Source organism: Narcine bancroftii, chromosome 9 (genome assembly GCF_036971445.1).
Source record: "Narcine bancroftii isolate sNarBan1 chromosome 9, sNarBan1.hap1, whole genome shotgun sequence".
Lineage (NCBI taxonomy): Eukaryota > Metazoa > Chordata > Chondrichthyes > Torpediniformes > Narcinidae > Narcine > Narcine bancroftii.
The window spans coordinates 11953143-11967046 of NC_091477.1; the positions used below are offsets into that span (position 1 = coordinate 11953143).

General features: G+C 40.4%; 1 protein-coding gene across 1 annotated transcript in view; it reads right to left on the minus strand.

Annotated features, from left to right (window-relative positions):
• glra1 (glycine receptor, alpha 1) overlaps positions 1-13904 on the minus strand; it is a 79515-nt gene that overhangs the window by 48156 nt on the left and 17455 nt on the right. The gene's annotated exons all lie outside the window — the stretch shown is intronic.

Here is a 13904-nt window from a genome sequence, read left to right on the forward strand (position 1 = left end):
ATAAATTCAACTGAACAAAATGCAACATAGCCAGTCACTATGGAAGAAAGGATTTGCTAAAGGTGGGGATGGGGGGGGGGGGTAGAATGGTGAAGGGAAGGGGCAGCAAAGCCATCAATTGCAAATAACCACACAGGAAAGTACATGCTCCAGAAAATCTATACAGCAGAGGTGGCCAAACCATGGCTCATGACCCTCGTGTGGCTTTTTGACATATAAAATGTGGCTCACAGAAATATTTGGCTGAGACAGGAATTGTATGAGCTGGTGCTCCCGATGGTAGTATTAATGGATGTGGCTTGTGATCGCGGCATGTGTGGCGACTGTGGATTCTCACCTAGGCCCTAGTCACCTACCCATTGGATCTCCTGATGCCCTGTCCACGGAGTCTCGCCTCGGCCCTGGCCGACCACTCACTGGATTCCCAATGCCCTGACTGCATATTCTTGCCTTAAATATTTGCATTGATCTAAAGGAACACAATCCCTCAACACAGTCTGAAGCCCAAAACAGCCACACTTCACTCGTGTATCTACAGGATTGATTTTTTGCATTCGGAGTTCCCTGTGTGGCCTTCTGTACATCGGAGAGACTGAATGCAGATTGGGGGACCACTTTATTGAGTACCTTAGTTCTGTCTGCACCAAAGACAGAGACCTCTCAGTAGCTAACCATTTTAGTTCTGTGCCACTCTCTCATACTCACATGTCTGTCAATGTCCTTATGTACTATCCCGCCAAGACCATCCATAAATTGGAGGAACAACACCTGATTTTCTATCTGGGCACTCTCCAGCCAGATGGCATTAACATTAATTTTTCTGGTTTCTGCTAACCTGCTCTCCTCTCTTCCCCACCCCCACCACCTTCTTGCTTTCCTCCCCCTTCCCTCTTTATTCACCTAGCCACCCTCCTCTCCATGCTTGCTGCTGTCTCCTCCCTCTCTTCTCTACCTATTCCCCTACTCTTTTGTTTGGAAGCCTGACGACAATTTTCCACACCTTGATGATGGGCTGAAGCCCAAAACGTTGGTTATATATTTTTAATCTTTGCTACATGAAGGACACTGTTTAACCTGCTGAGTTTCTCCAGCATTGTGTTTTTACTTCAACTATGGTGTATAAAGATTTTTGTGTTTTATTTTTACACAGTATCCCAAAGTGCATTACAGCTCATAAAGTGCTTTTGTAATGTAGTCATGGATGCAGTGATGGAATCATGGTGGTTAATTTGCATACTCCAAACTTCCTCAAGAAAATCTAAAATTGACCAAATTGAAATAATAATTGAAAGTAAATATAGGGTCTCAGTTTATTGCTTCATCCAAAGAAATAGAACCACTGTTAATGTAACACTCCTTCCATCAGTACTGCATGGAAGTCGTGGTTTCTGCACTCAAGGATCGTTTGGAGTCTAATCTCTCAGTTTTTGGCATTATTTTTTTGAAGCAACCGAGAGAAATATCCATCAACTTAATGTCCACAAAATATAAATCTCATTCACCCAATATCAAAAGCAGAATTTATTGTCATGAACAAGTCATGAAATTCGGTGTTTTGCGGCAGCATCATGGTCCAAACATCGATATTATAACCATATTACAAGCATTATTATAAATAAAAAATAAAAATGGTAGAGTATGAAATGTAAGGCAGTGTTTTTGGTTTATTAAACATTCAGGAATCTGACGGCAGTGGGGAAGAAGATGTCCTTGTGCTGCTGAGTGCTCATCTTTAGGCTCATGTATCTTTTTTTCCTGATAGCAGCAGAGTGTAGGGGCCGTGGCCTGGGTGGAGGGAGTCTTTGAGGATAGAGGATGCTTTTTTAAGACACTACCTTAAGTAGATGTCTTCGATGGAGTGAAGTCTGGTGCCTGTGATGTTGCAGGCTGAGTTAACAACCCTCTGGAGTCTATGATGGGAGTAAAAGGTTCGGCAGATCTGAGAAGCAATCAGTCAGACCACAAGTTGATAATGATACAAGATCTTTATTTTTTTGTTCATAGGGGAAAGCCACAACATGGATCGCACGATGCATTAACAGTATCAGCAATCACTGACCTCGATTGATAGATGAAGAGGCAGAAAAATGGGTCAGTAAGTTTGTGGATAACATGAAGGATGGAGGAGTTATGGATGGAGCTGAAGGTTGTCGAAGGTTACAAGATGATATAGACAAGATGCAGAGTTGGACAGAAAAGTGGCAGAAGAAGTTCAATCCGGGTGTGAGATGATGCATTTGGGAAGGACAATCCAGAAGGGTGAGATCAGGGTTAATGGTTAGTTACTTAAGAGTGTGGATGAACAGAGGGACCTTGGGGTTCAAATCCATGCATCTCTCAAGGTCATCGCATAGGTTGATAGGGGAGTTAAGAAAACCTATGGCATGCTGGACTTCATTAATAGGGGATTGAGTTCAGGAGTAGAGAGGTCATATTGCAACTCTACAAATCTTTGGTAAGACCACACTTTTGAGTATTGTTTTTAGTTCTGGTCACCTCATAGGAAGGATGTGGAAGCTATGGAGAGGGTGCAGAGGAGATTTACCAGGATGTTGCCTGGATTGTAAAACAAGTCTTATTAGGCAAGGTTAGCAGAGATGAGACTTTTGCCTTTGGAGCATGTAAGGATGAGAGGAGACTTGATAGAGGTCTACAAGATTATAAGAGGCATAGATAAGGTGGACAGCCAGCACTTGTTTCCCAGAGGAGGAGCAGCAAACACCAAAGGACATATGTGCAAAGTTGAGGGAAGTTTAGGGGAGACATCAGGATAAGTTGTTTTTTTTTTAAAAAAAAGAATCGTGGGCACCTGGAATGTCTTGCCAGAGGCTAAAACAGGAGCATTTAAGAATCTCTTAGAGAGGCACATGGATGAAAGAAAAATAGAGGGTTACTGGATAGGGAAGGATAGGTACTTTCTTTTAAAGGAATATATGGGTCAACACAACTTTGAGGGCCAAAGGGCCTGCACTGTGCTGTAGAATCCTATGTGTTGGTTTCAGTTCAGTTCCTGCCAGAGGAGTATATGACCCTCCATTCTACATGCAGTCAACATCAACCTACAATATTTAAAGTTAATATTAATTTCCAGACCCTGGAAAAAAGCAGACCGCTTCCTAAACATTGAAAGCCACCTCTCCTTAAAGCAGCCATCGATGAGTAAATCTATCCCAGCACTTGGATGACTGAGATAGAGAGTTTATGAAGAACACGGCTTAAAGCTGACAAAAAGTTGATGATCTCCCATTCAGCATTGATCTCTGGCTTGCTGAATACTTCTGAAGCACAAGCTACATGCAGCAGGCACCTCAAAAGCAATGCTTTCTCCGACATCCTTGGCACATTCTGGTATAATAATCAAAGGAATGTCAGTCTCCTTTCTGTAAGACCATAAGATGTAGAAGAAGCATTAAAGCCATTCAGCTCACTCCAGGACAAAATTTCCAGTACTGAGGCCCTAATACGACTCGGTCAACTCTGATGGACAAGTCACATTATTCACATGCTAGATATCAGATTGTGAAAACAGATGCTCTGATTTCCATCACGGAAAGATTAGATCGAGAAACCATCTCAGGGATATTCTGAAAGTCTCCTCGAAGAAGTAAAACATCCTCATTGACTTGTGGGAATCCTTGGAAGAATCACAATGAGAATAGTGAATAGTGTCAGGAATGGAAAGATGTTTCAATCTAAAAGTGGAAGGAGCATACCCATTTATCTGCCCTGCCCATGGCAGAGTCTGTGAGCTCCACCAACACTGACTCATCACCTACCTCTGAACCCATCCTACTGGATTGGAAGCAAGCAATCCTTAACTTCAAGGGACAACCTAAGACTGAAGGTGTTATGAAAACTATCTTCACCTCAACTGACATTAGATTTTAACCACAAGATGAAATCACAAGTTACATAGACTGAAATCAAATGTGACAATTGTGCTTATGTTAAGCATTTTGGGAAATGTTGCTTTGACAAAAGGGTTATATGAATAAACTATTGCACGCAGGTAGCAATCGTGCAATATGCCTTAAAAGGGGAAGATTACTGTGGGGGCCATGTCATGGATATAATATTCATTAGAAGGAGCCAAGATAAAATGAATAAGCAAATACAAAATTAGCCTGTTGCTTGTGAATAGAAGGTCCACACTTAATTAATATACTTCATATAACGAGTAATGAAATGAAAGTTTAATCCTAGATTGGATAAACTCAAACAGTAAAGTTCAGCTTCAGATTGGCATGAGCATGAGTGAGATGTTCCAGGATGGGCAACTTTTTAATTTTGACATACAGCATGGTGACAGGCTATTTCAGCCCACAAGTCCGTGCTGCCCAATTAACCTACACCCCCAGTAACCTGGAAACCTAAATATTATCCAATATTCGAACTTTCAACCAAAATTTAAATTCCAAAAATAGTTTTGTGTCTAAGGCATTCAGTCCCAATGATTTAATGCAGTAAAACCCCTGGTATCTGGTGCCTATGCGGATTGATGGATGCTGGATAAGTTTATTTTCCGATTGCTTGAGACTTACCCTTTATCCTGGGTGATGCCATTTTATTCAAACACAACTTTATCCAAATTTTATTCAACAGCTGCTTTGAGTAAAGCATGACCAAGGCACTCCATTGGCTAAATATTTGCTCCCATCTTCAAAGGTTTATGTTTATCTTCGGATAACATTTACTTTGACAATTCTAAACTTACATTTTTTAAACTTGTTATTTTATTTTTATTTATTTTTATTTTTAAAATTTATTTTCCTCAATTATTTTTGCCAGTTGATTGAAGCTGCTGGTTGCTTGAATTCTGGATACCAGTGGTTTTACCATAGTACAAACACCAGACAGCTGGGAGCAACTCTTAATTAATCTATAAGAAAATATTTAACAGATTTAAAATGTAGAATTTCTGAACTAAAAAATATTCCTTGATTAGTTTTGAATATCTACATTTCAATGTGAAAATGTGTTTTGGGTCTAATGTACTCAAATAGATTAAGCATACAAAAGCAAATACATTTGTGAAAAGTTGCCTGAAAGAAATAATTGTCAAAGGGAATCAACCAAGAAAAATAGAATCAAGAAAGTTCGTACAAAAGAGAGATACAACAATAGTCTGTGGTACAAAGAGCTCAAGAAAGTGGTTACAACTTTTGCAAGCAAATTACAGAGACTTAAAATGAAAAGCGCTTGAGGAGATTATCCAGTGGGGAATAAGAGACTCTCTAAGTCAGCGAAGTCAATTTTCAGAAATAGCCCACTCCCATAACCTTTTGGCAGTGGATTAAAGCTGGAAACTAGTTCAGGAAATGAATTGTATATCAGTAAAATCAGGAACATGATGTCCATGAAATATAAATAAGTGGTGTAGTAAATCAATGAAATGGGGATCCTGGATAGAGTAAGCTGTTACAAGAGGGAAAATGGTAAAGTAGACCATTGAACCATACAACACTACAACATAGAAACAGGCTCTTTGGCCTATTTTGTCTGTGCTGAACTATTATTCTATCTAGCCCCATTGCACTGCATCTGGTCCACAGCCCTGCATACCTCTCCCATTCATGTACCTATCCAATTTTTTTCTTAAATGTTGTAACTGAGCCCGCATTCGCCACTTCAACTGGCAGCTTATTTCACACTCTTAGCATGCAGACATTTCCTCTAATGTTCACAAGATATAGGAGTAGAAGTAGGCCCATAGGCCTATGGAGTCTGCTCCACCATTCTAATCGTGAGCGGATCCATCCATCCACTCTGCCCCATTCACCAGTATCAACCTTTTATCCTGAAATTATGCACTCGTCCTAGAACCCCCTACCACAGGAATCATCCTTGCCACATCTACTCTGTCCAGGCCTTTCAACATTTGAAATGGCTCATGAGGTCCTCCCTCATCCTCCAACAAGTCCAGTCCAAGAGGTGACAATTGTTCCTCATACACTAACCCTTTCATTCCTGGTATCATTCTAGTATTTCTTCTCTGAACCCTCTTCAAAGTCAAAACATCTTTTCTCAAATACAGCACCCAAAACTGTACACAGTATTCCAAATGAGATCTCACTAATGCTTTATAGAGTCTCAACATTACATCCCTGCTTTTATATGCTATTCCCCTAGAAATGAATGCCAACATTGCATTTGCCTTCTTCACCATCAGCTCAATCTGGAAGTCAACCTTTAGGCTATCCTGCACAAGGACTCTCAAGTCCCTTTGTACCTCGGAATTTTGAATTTTCTTCTCATCTAAATAATAGTCTGCCCGTCTATTTCTTATACAAAAGCACATGACCATATACTTTCCAACATTGCATTTCATCTGCCACCCCTTTGCCCATTCTTCTTATCTACCTTGGATAGAGATGTCCTCAGCACCACCTGCCCAATCACCTATTTTGGTAACATCTGCAATTTAGCCACAAAGACATCTATTCTATAACCCAAATCATTTATGTACGACATAAAGAGAACCAGCCACACTGACCCCTACGGAACACCACTGGTACTGGTAGCCAACCAAAATAGGATTCCTGCCAATAGCCAGAACTCCAGCCTTCCATAGGTTCCCATCTTGTTTAACAGCCTTATATGAGGCACCTTATCAAAGGTTTTTTGAAAGACCAAATACACAACATCCACTGCATCTCACCTATCTTTCCTTCTTGTGATCTCTTCAAAATATTCCAATAGGTTTGTCAAATCATGATTTTCCTTTAAGGAAACTATGCTGAGTTAGGCCCATCTTTTCATGCATCTCCAGGTAATCTCATCCTTGACAATCAACTCCAACCACTTCCTAACCACTGGTTTGGATAATAGGTCTATAATTTCCCTTCTGCTAGCTTGCTCCCTTCTTAAACAATGGTGATCCTCCAATCCATTGGAACTATGCGAGATTCCATTAAATCCTGGAAGATCATTACCAATGCCTCCACAATGGAGGAGATATGAACTGGTTCCGGTTGATGACAGCATGGCACGGCTGCAGCAGCCTCTCCAGACCGTGATGCTACCAAAATGGCCTAAGTGGACTACTGTGTTCAATTTTTAAAGGATGAAGATTGGACGGTAGCACAGTGGAGATGGGAAGCTGAGAAGAACCACAAAGTAAGGAGAAGATGTGGAAGAAGCGGCGTGGTCTGGTCTGCTGTGGTCAGGCCTCTCTGCTGGGGACGAGGCTTCCAGACGTCGGGTGCTGCCAGTGGCTGAGGAGATGCAATGGCAGGTCTGTGGAGCTGTTTCGAGGTGTCTGGAGCAGGCAGTGTATGCCTGGCTGGCTGTTTGTTGAGGTCGTGTCAGGGAGCCTGGAGTGGCCATGTCATGTACCTCGCCTGGAGGGTTTGGGAGGCTGTGCCATCTTAGAACATGGGGTACTGCGGCAGATGGTGGGGTTGGAGAGGACTTTATTCCCTGGAACATAGAAGAATGAGAAGAGATTTGATAGAAGTATTTAAAATTATGAGGGGGATAGAGAGAGTAGAGAAAGATAGACCTTTTCTACTGAGGGTGGGTGAGATACAAACCAGAGGATGAATCAAGAGTGAAAGGGGAAAAGTTTAGGGTGAACTTCTACAGAGAGTGGTGGGAGTGGTGCCAGCTGAGGTGAATGTGGCTCAGTTTTAGCATTTAAGAAGAATTTGGGCAGGTACGGATGGGAGAGTTATGGGTGCGAGTCTATGGGACAATGCAGAAAAAAAAATGATTCGGCACAGATTAAAAGGGCCAAAGGGGCCTGTTTCTGTGCTCTAGTTTTCTATGGTTCTCGCTCAACCCGTGTTGAAATGAATTCTCCATGTGGTTAGAAATTCTAATTGCATGAACTAACCTTATTCCTGTAATCCTTTCATTCTCATTACTTCCACCTACCGGTTTGATCGATTCCTAAATCTTGGCAAACATTTCTCCTTAAATTATCAACTCTCCTCGTACATTCCACCACTGCCCAATAATGCAAGGAAAGCACAAGATCATGGAAGAAGATGAAGTCAGAAAAAAGAATAAACTTTCAGATATAGAAAATTATAATAATTTGGAATTCTTTAAACAGCCAAATAGATTGCTGTAAAAACACAGATGCTGGAGAAACTCAGCAGGTCAAACACTGCCTTTTATATAGCAAAGGTAAACGCACATAAAAAAACAATTTGGGCTTGAGCCCATCATCAAGGTATGGAAAAATGTTGGTAGGCGACCGAAGAAAATAGGTAAAGGGGAGGAGCATGGTAACAAAAGCAGGAGGTAATAGGTGGCGAAGGGAGCAAAATGGTAATATAATAAAATAATTGCTGTGCTTTTCACAAAGATTACGCTCACAAAGGTAGCCAGTTGTTGACCTAAAGCTGGGCTAATAGACATTTCAAAGGATGGTGGAGGAGTAAGAAAAGATCCAGTGAGGTAGTCACACAGAGTAAAAAAAAAGTGGATTATCATTGAATTTGTTACCTCAAGCTTATATTTTTCTTTTCAAGATAGTCGTTCATTTAATTATCTGGTAATGAATATAGGCAGAAATGATTCTTAGTTGATCACTGGACAGTGGATTGTCAATCAAATGATTCACCGAGTTGACAGACAACTGAGCAGAATTGTTGGGCTGAGGGTTGCAATGATATGTTTCATTGTACTCTCCAAGGGATGAATTAGGCATCCAGCTGTTTCTTGTTTTGATTATGTCTGCAGGTACTGTAGACAGCAAGCATTTCGTGACTCCTGATGTTTTAGAGTTGGACAAATGATTTGTCATAAATCTGCTTCTGCTGCAGTTAAATCTGTTGTGATTTAGAGAATCAGTGGTGTTCACTTTGCTTCATGTTCAGAGCCATTTATTACGAAGTGATCTAATGACTTTCAGCTGACTTTCAAGATTTTTAAAATCATCTCTGACTGAGCAGACTGAGTGATCAAACTTCAAGGCAAGAGTAGACAATTTCACCGGTCTAAGAACAGGGAGTGCATCTTCTTTGCACCACACTTGGACAATATCGCCAATTCCCAGGGGATGTGATTGCAAAATTATAAACCCAAGGTCTTTTTATGAAATTTCAATTTTTATGCTGAGCTCACTTTTGTAAACCATCTTGTACCTTCTCAAGTGATATCTCAATTTGAATTTGAACTGCCCACTCATTAAGTAGAGAATATTAAGGAAGAAGTTGATTGGAAGCGATTTCAGCATAAAACTGCTGTGGGAAACTTACTGCCATCTCCAGGCTAAATTTATTGGAGATTTGAACATACAACAAGGAAGGAAAGTTGTTTATGAAGTGTGGAATTCCCACTGCAATTTTCTACCTATTTGTACAGATGCTAAAGAGGAAAATATCTCAAAGAAAAATAAGCAAAGAAAAAAATTAATTGGTTTACCTTAAACAGAAGGATGCACCAATATTCAGAGACTTTCTCCCTCCTCACTCCATGACAACAACCCTTGACTTTCTGACCTCCAGTAGATCAAATGTACTAGCTTCCTGTAGGCTTCCAAGCTATGTGATATCATGTGACTTGGAGATATTGTGCTGAAGAAGGAACCTTAATCAGAGCATGAAGCTTGCAGTCTTTGAAATGGAGCAAGAGACCTGCCATCAAAAGCAAGGAATATACCGGCACCCTGTACAGGCATATCACTCTACAATTATAACATTGGACAATGAAGATTTTTCTTCCTAAACACTTCTGGGTGTATTTTTTTGGATTTTGGGAGTTGATCACGAAAATCACCTTAAAATTGTCCTATTACATACTTAAAAAAAAAAGATATAACCTATTTTTATGCTATCCTGTCATATTTTAAGTCTACTAGTATAATGCCTACAAAGGAAGCCATTTTGGCCAGTTCAAGCATGCCTGGGCTATGCAAATGTTGCTTTAGGCCAGAACATGCAGGATAGATGCAGACAGGCTATAAATGCAGCTCACATATACAGATGGTGTACATGACATTCACATAGATTGAATGCATGTTGATGCACATGTTCTTCAGCCAATAGCCTTGTGAGTGTACTTAACAGCATTTATAGTCTTCAGGAAGATTCAATACAAGAGAAATATCTCATCAGAGTCACAGCAGATGTGATACATTTGGTTACATTTGAGGTGAGTATATGCTTAATGCTAAATTCAATAAAAGTTAATTTAATGTTTTTCCAACTTCACTGATACAGCAAATCTGAAATTATATTTGTGCACATCTTGAAGTTGTCTATAATAATCTTTCAAGAAGCAGGCCTTCTGAAAAAAATGTTGTCCAGTGTAATCTACCCATAAAGAGCAATGAAAAAATAGCTATTTCACTTCTTGATACTTAAAAGTGGTTATGCAAATTATTAATATACACTATGGTTCAGCTACCTGGGGTTCACTATCTTGTCAGACGCCAAGATCGATGAAGAGGTTGACAACAGACTGGCAAAGGCAAACAGTGCATTTGTCAGGCTGCACAGAAGAGAAAACTTGCAGGGCTAGCCTTGAGGATAAAAAGGAGATGGAGGAAGAACCGTGACACAGCAGCACCAAACCCAGAACAGAATGTCCCTTGCAGCCATTGCGGCTGGCCATGTCTGTTCCCTTGTCAGCCACCAGTGAGCCTGCAGCAGACGTGGGCAGCCCCCTTCCTAAATCTTCACTCACAAAGCCAAGCCGTGGCAATGACTATGACTATGGGGACAATTTTATAGGATAAAAGGACAATATCTAATAAACTATTTTGTACATTAGTTTGATCCCTGTAATAAAGATTAGGGCATTTTCAAAACAATCCATTCAAATCAGATCTGGCAGTTGTGCAGTACAAGTCAGCCAAATGACCATTGCTTGTGGGGTAGAACATTCATACATTATTTCAGAGACTGCTAATAACAAGGACAGAGCATTCTAATTTTTATTGCATGATTGTCTCACTTTAATTTTGGTAAATGTGCAACCAAGAAATATAAAATCGATGCTGGCAGACAAACGAATCAATCACCACAGTAATCTTAATATTTCAGGTAAATTGGACGTTCCAATTAATATTTCCAGTGATGTAATTCTGAATAATGTTGAGCTCCTACATTTTGATAAAAATAGGATTGAAGAAGTTTTGAAAGTTATTGGTTATAAAGCAATTATTTGTCTCGCAAATAGTGGCAAGAATGAAGTATTAAAGGCCAAGTGGGATATAACTAGGGATCTAATGATATTATTCAAAGCTTTCCATTCTGAGTCAAATTTATATGTTATATTTTAGGCTCTCTGCAAATTCTATTAAATTTAAAAATGCTTAAAACTTAACATTGTTCATTTTATTTCATACTTAAAATAGAATTATGCCAAGCATTTAGGGACAACTTATTGAAGAAAATCTATCTGTTGACATTATGGCTAAATGAAAATAGCAAAAGTGATAACAATATGTCCACATTCTTGCTTGAAATTATATTGTAGTTTCGATCTTAAACTTTGCTAAATCAATATTTTCAATGATAGTTCTCTTCCCCTCTCGGCTCCATTTGGCCGTCGTTGTCCCTCAACACTGCTACCCTTTCATCTCTATTCTCCACAATCCCATCTTTGTTATCTCATACTCCATTCTCTCTCCCACATCCTCTCAGCTCTTCCACTATCATCCTCTGCTCTCCAAATATCCCATCTTCTCATCCACCACCTCTCTCAATTCCTCCACTATTATCCTTTCTCTCACCATCTCCCATTTTGATGCCCTTCATTCTCCTCTGCCTATTCTCTACATACCCTGTCTTCACTCTGCAGCCCCCAGCCATTCATTCTCAAATGGTATGAGGATATTCCCAACCAGTGGTCACCCACCTCAATCTCACTCTAACTTGGCGACAATCTGGCCGAGTGCAGACTTCAATCTGTGCGAATCCCATTTGTCAGGTCAGATATTTGGTGAGCTACAAGCAGGTGATTCCATCCCCCAAACCACAAGTCATCAAGGAAGATGATTGCACCTCTGTAACTTAAGTCCCCTAGCAAGTTTGTTGCAGTTACAGTTGACTGGAAGTGGAAAGGGAAGATTAAAAAACTTATCAACCACTGGCAAAGACTTTACAGAAGCCATTATGGATAAATTCTGCTCTATTTTGGATTCAGTAGGGGAAAGTTACAGAACCCATCTTTAAATGGATTGGGCTATTATAGCCTTTTGCTGGTGCCAGAATGTATTTTGTTCAAAATTACAAGCTGCCAGAAAGACAATGAACTCCTAACATACAGGTTACTTGTCTAGTATGATAAGCACCAAAATTAATGCTTTGCAGTCACTCCTACTGATACTAATAAACTTGAAGCCTCACCAAATCAGAGCAGCTACTACCAGCTCTCAGTCATTGTAGACTGAGATTATAGCCCTTTTTCCACTGGCATCCTATTTAATTGGCTGGGATAGGAAGCAATTTGTGCTGTTTCCACTGGGCCACCTTTAACTGGGACACTGATTGTTTTTCCACTGAACACAATTCATCCCTGATGATCAGAGAGTCTACCTTCGAATGGAATGGAATGGATGGAAGTTGTCCTTTTTCCGCTGGTTTAATCAGCACACTGGTGCTGGGGATACGAGTGGAATAGAGATCGCCATTCCTCAGTGTGATTTGACGTGATTTGACACCAACATGCTGATTTATTTCCTTTTATATTGGTGCCTTAACCGGTTAATTCCCCATTAATTCCTTGGACAAGTTCCGAGTGTAAAAGGGGCTTCTATCTACTCCTTGTGCTGTTACAGTCTTTCCACTCTTTTCCAATCCTCCAAGGCATTTAAGAGCAGATGAAAGAATTTTTGAAAGAAATATACAAAATATCATAAACATAACTAACTGATGTTAATGAATTAAAAAAACTAATTAATTATTTTTTTACATTTAGAGATACAGTGTGGTAACAGGCCCTTCTGGCCCACGAGCCCGCAGTGCTCAAATACACCCATGTGATGAATTAACCTACCATCCATGTACTTTTTTGGAATGTGGGAGGAAACCAGAGCACCCGGAGGAAACCCACGCAGACATGGGGATAAAGTACCAACTCCTTACAGACAGTGCTGGATTCAAAACCCAAGTTGCTACCTTTATAACAGCATTGTGCTAACCAATTAAAGTAAACAGGGAATGAACCAACTTCCTCTACATCATCGTAATGAGGTTGCAGACCCTATTCAAATGAATGGTGCCATCCCTGGTGTAAAGATGAGAGGCCAGGACAGTCAATCCAGAGAGATTGGGAGGCCACATGTGCCCCCCTCTATGCTCCCGTGCATTCATACTTCCATCCATCTGTCTATCTGGTAATTCTTTGTTGACCCTCCATCTAGCCAGTAGTGCCCATCGGGTGCAGCGAGTCTGTTGGAGAAAGAATGGATTGAAGCTTTGGAAGCTGGTCCTTTAATTACAATTCAGCCTGACCATGACTTTTCCAACCTTGACGTAGCAGCCTGTGCTTATCATTTCCTAGCACCCTTTGAACGAAGAAGGATGAGAGGTGACTTAATTAATATCTACAAGATTCTAAGAGGCATAAATAATGTAGACAGCCAGTGCCTTTTCCCCAGTGCAGCAAACACCAGAGGATATCTGTAAAAGTGAAGGGAGGAAAGTTTAGGGGAGATATCAGGAGTGGTGGTGGAGGCTGGAACATTCTTAGGCAGGCACATGGATGAAAGAGAAATAGAGGGTTATGAGGTAGGAAGGGTTTATTTTTTTTTAGTAGGAATATATAGGTCAGCACGACATTGAGGCCGAAGGGCCTGTACTGTGCTGTTGTGATCTATTCTCTTTGCTCATTCATTCTCCTTTTATTTCCTGGGAATGATGAACATGTTCCTTTTATTTCCTGCTGTCTTGCACTAGCTTGCCATATCTCTACATTTCATTAATTACCCCATTACCAACTATACCTTT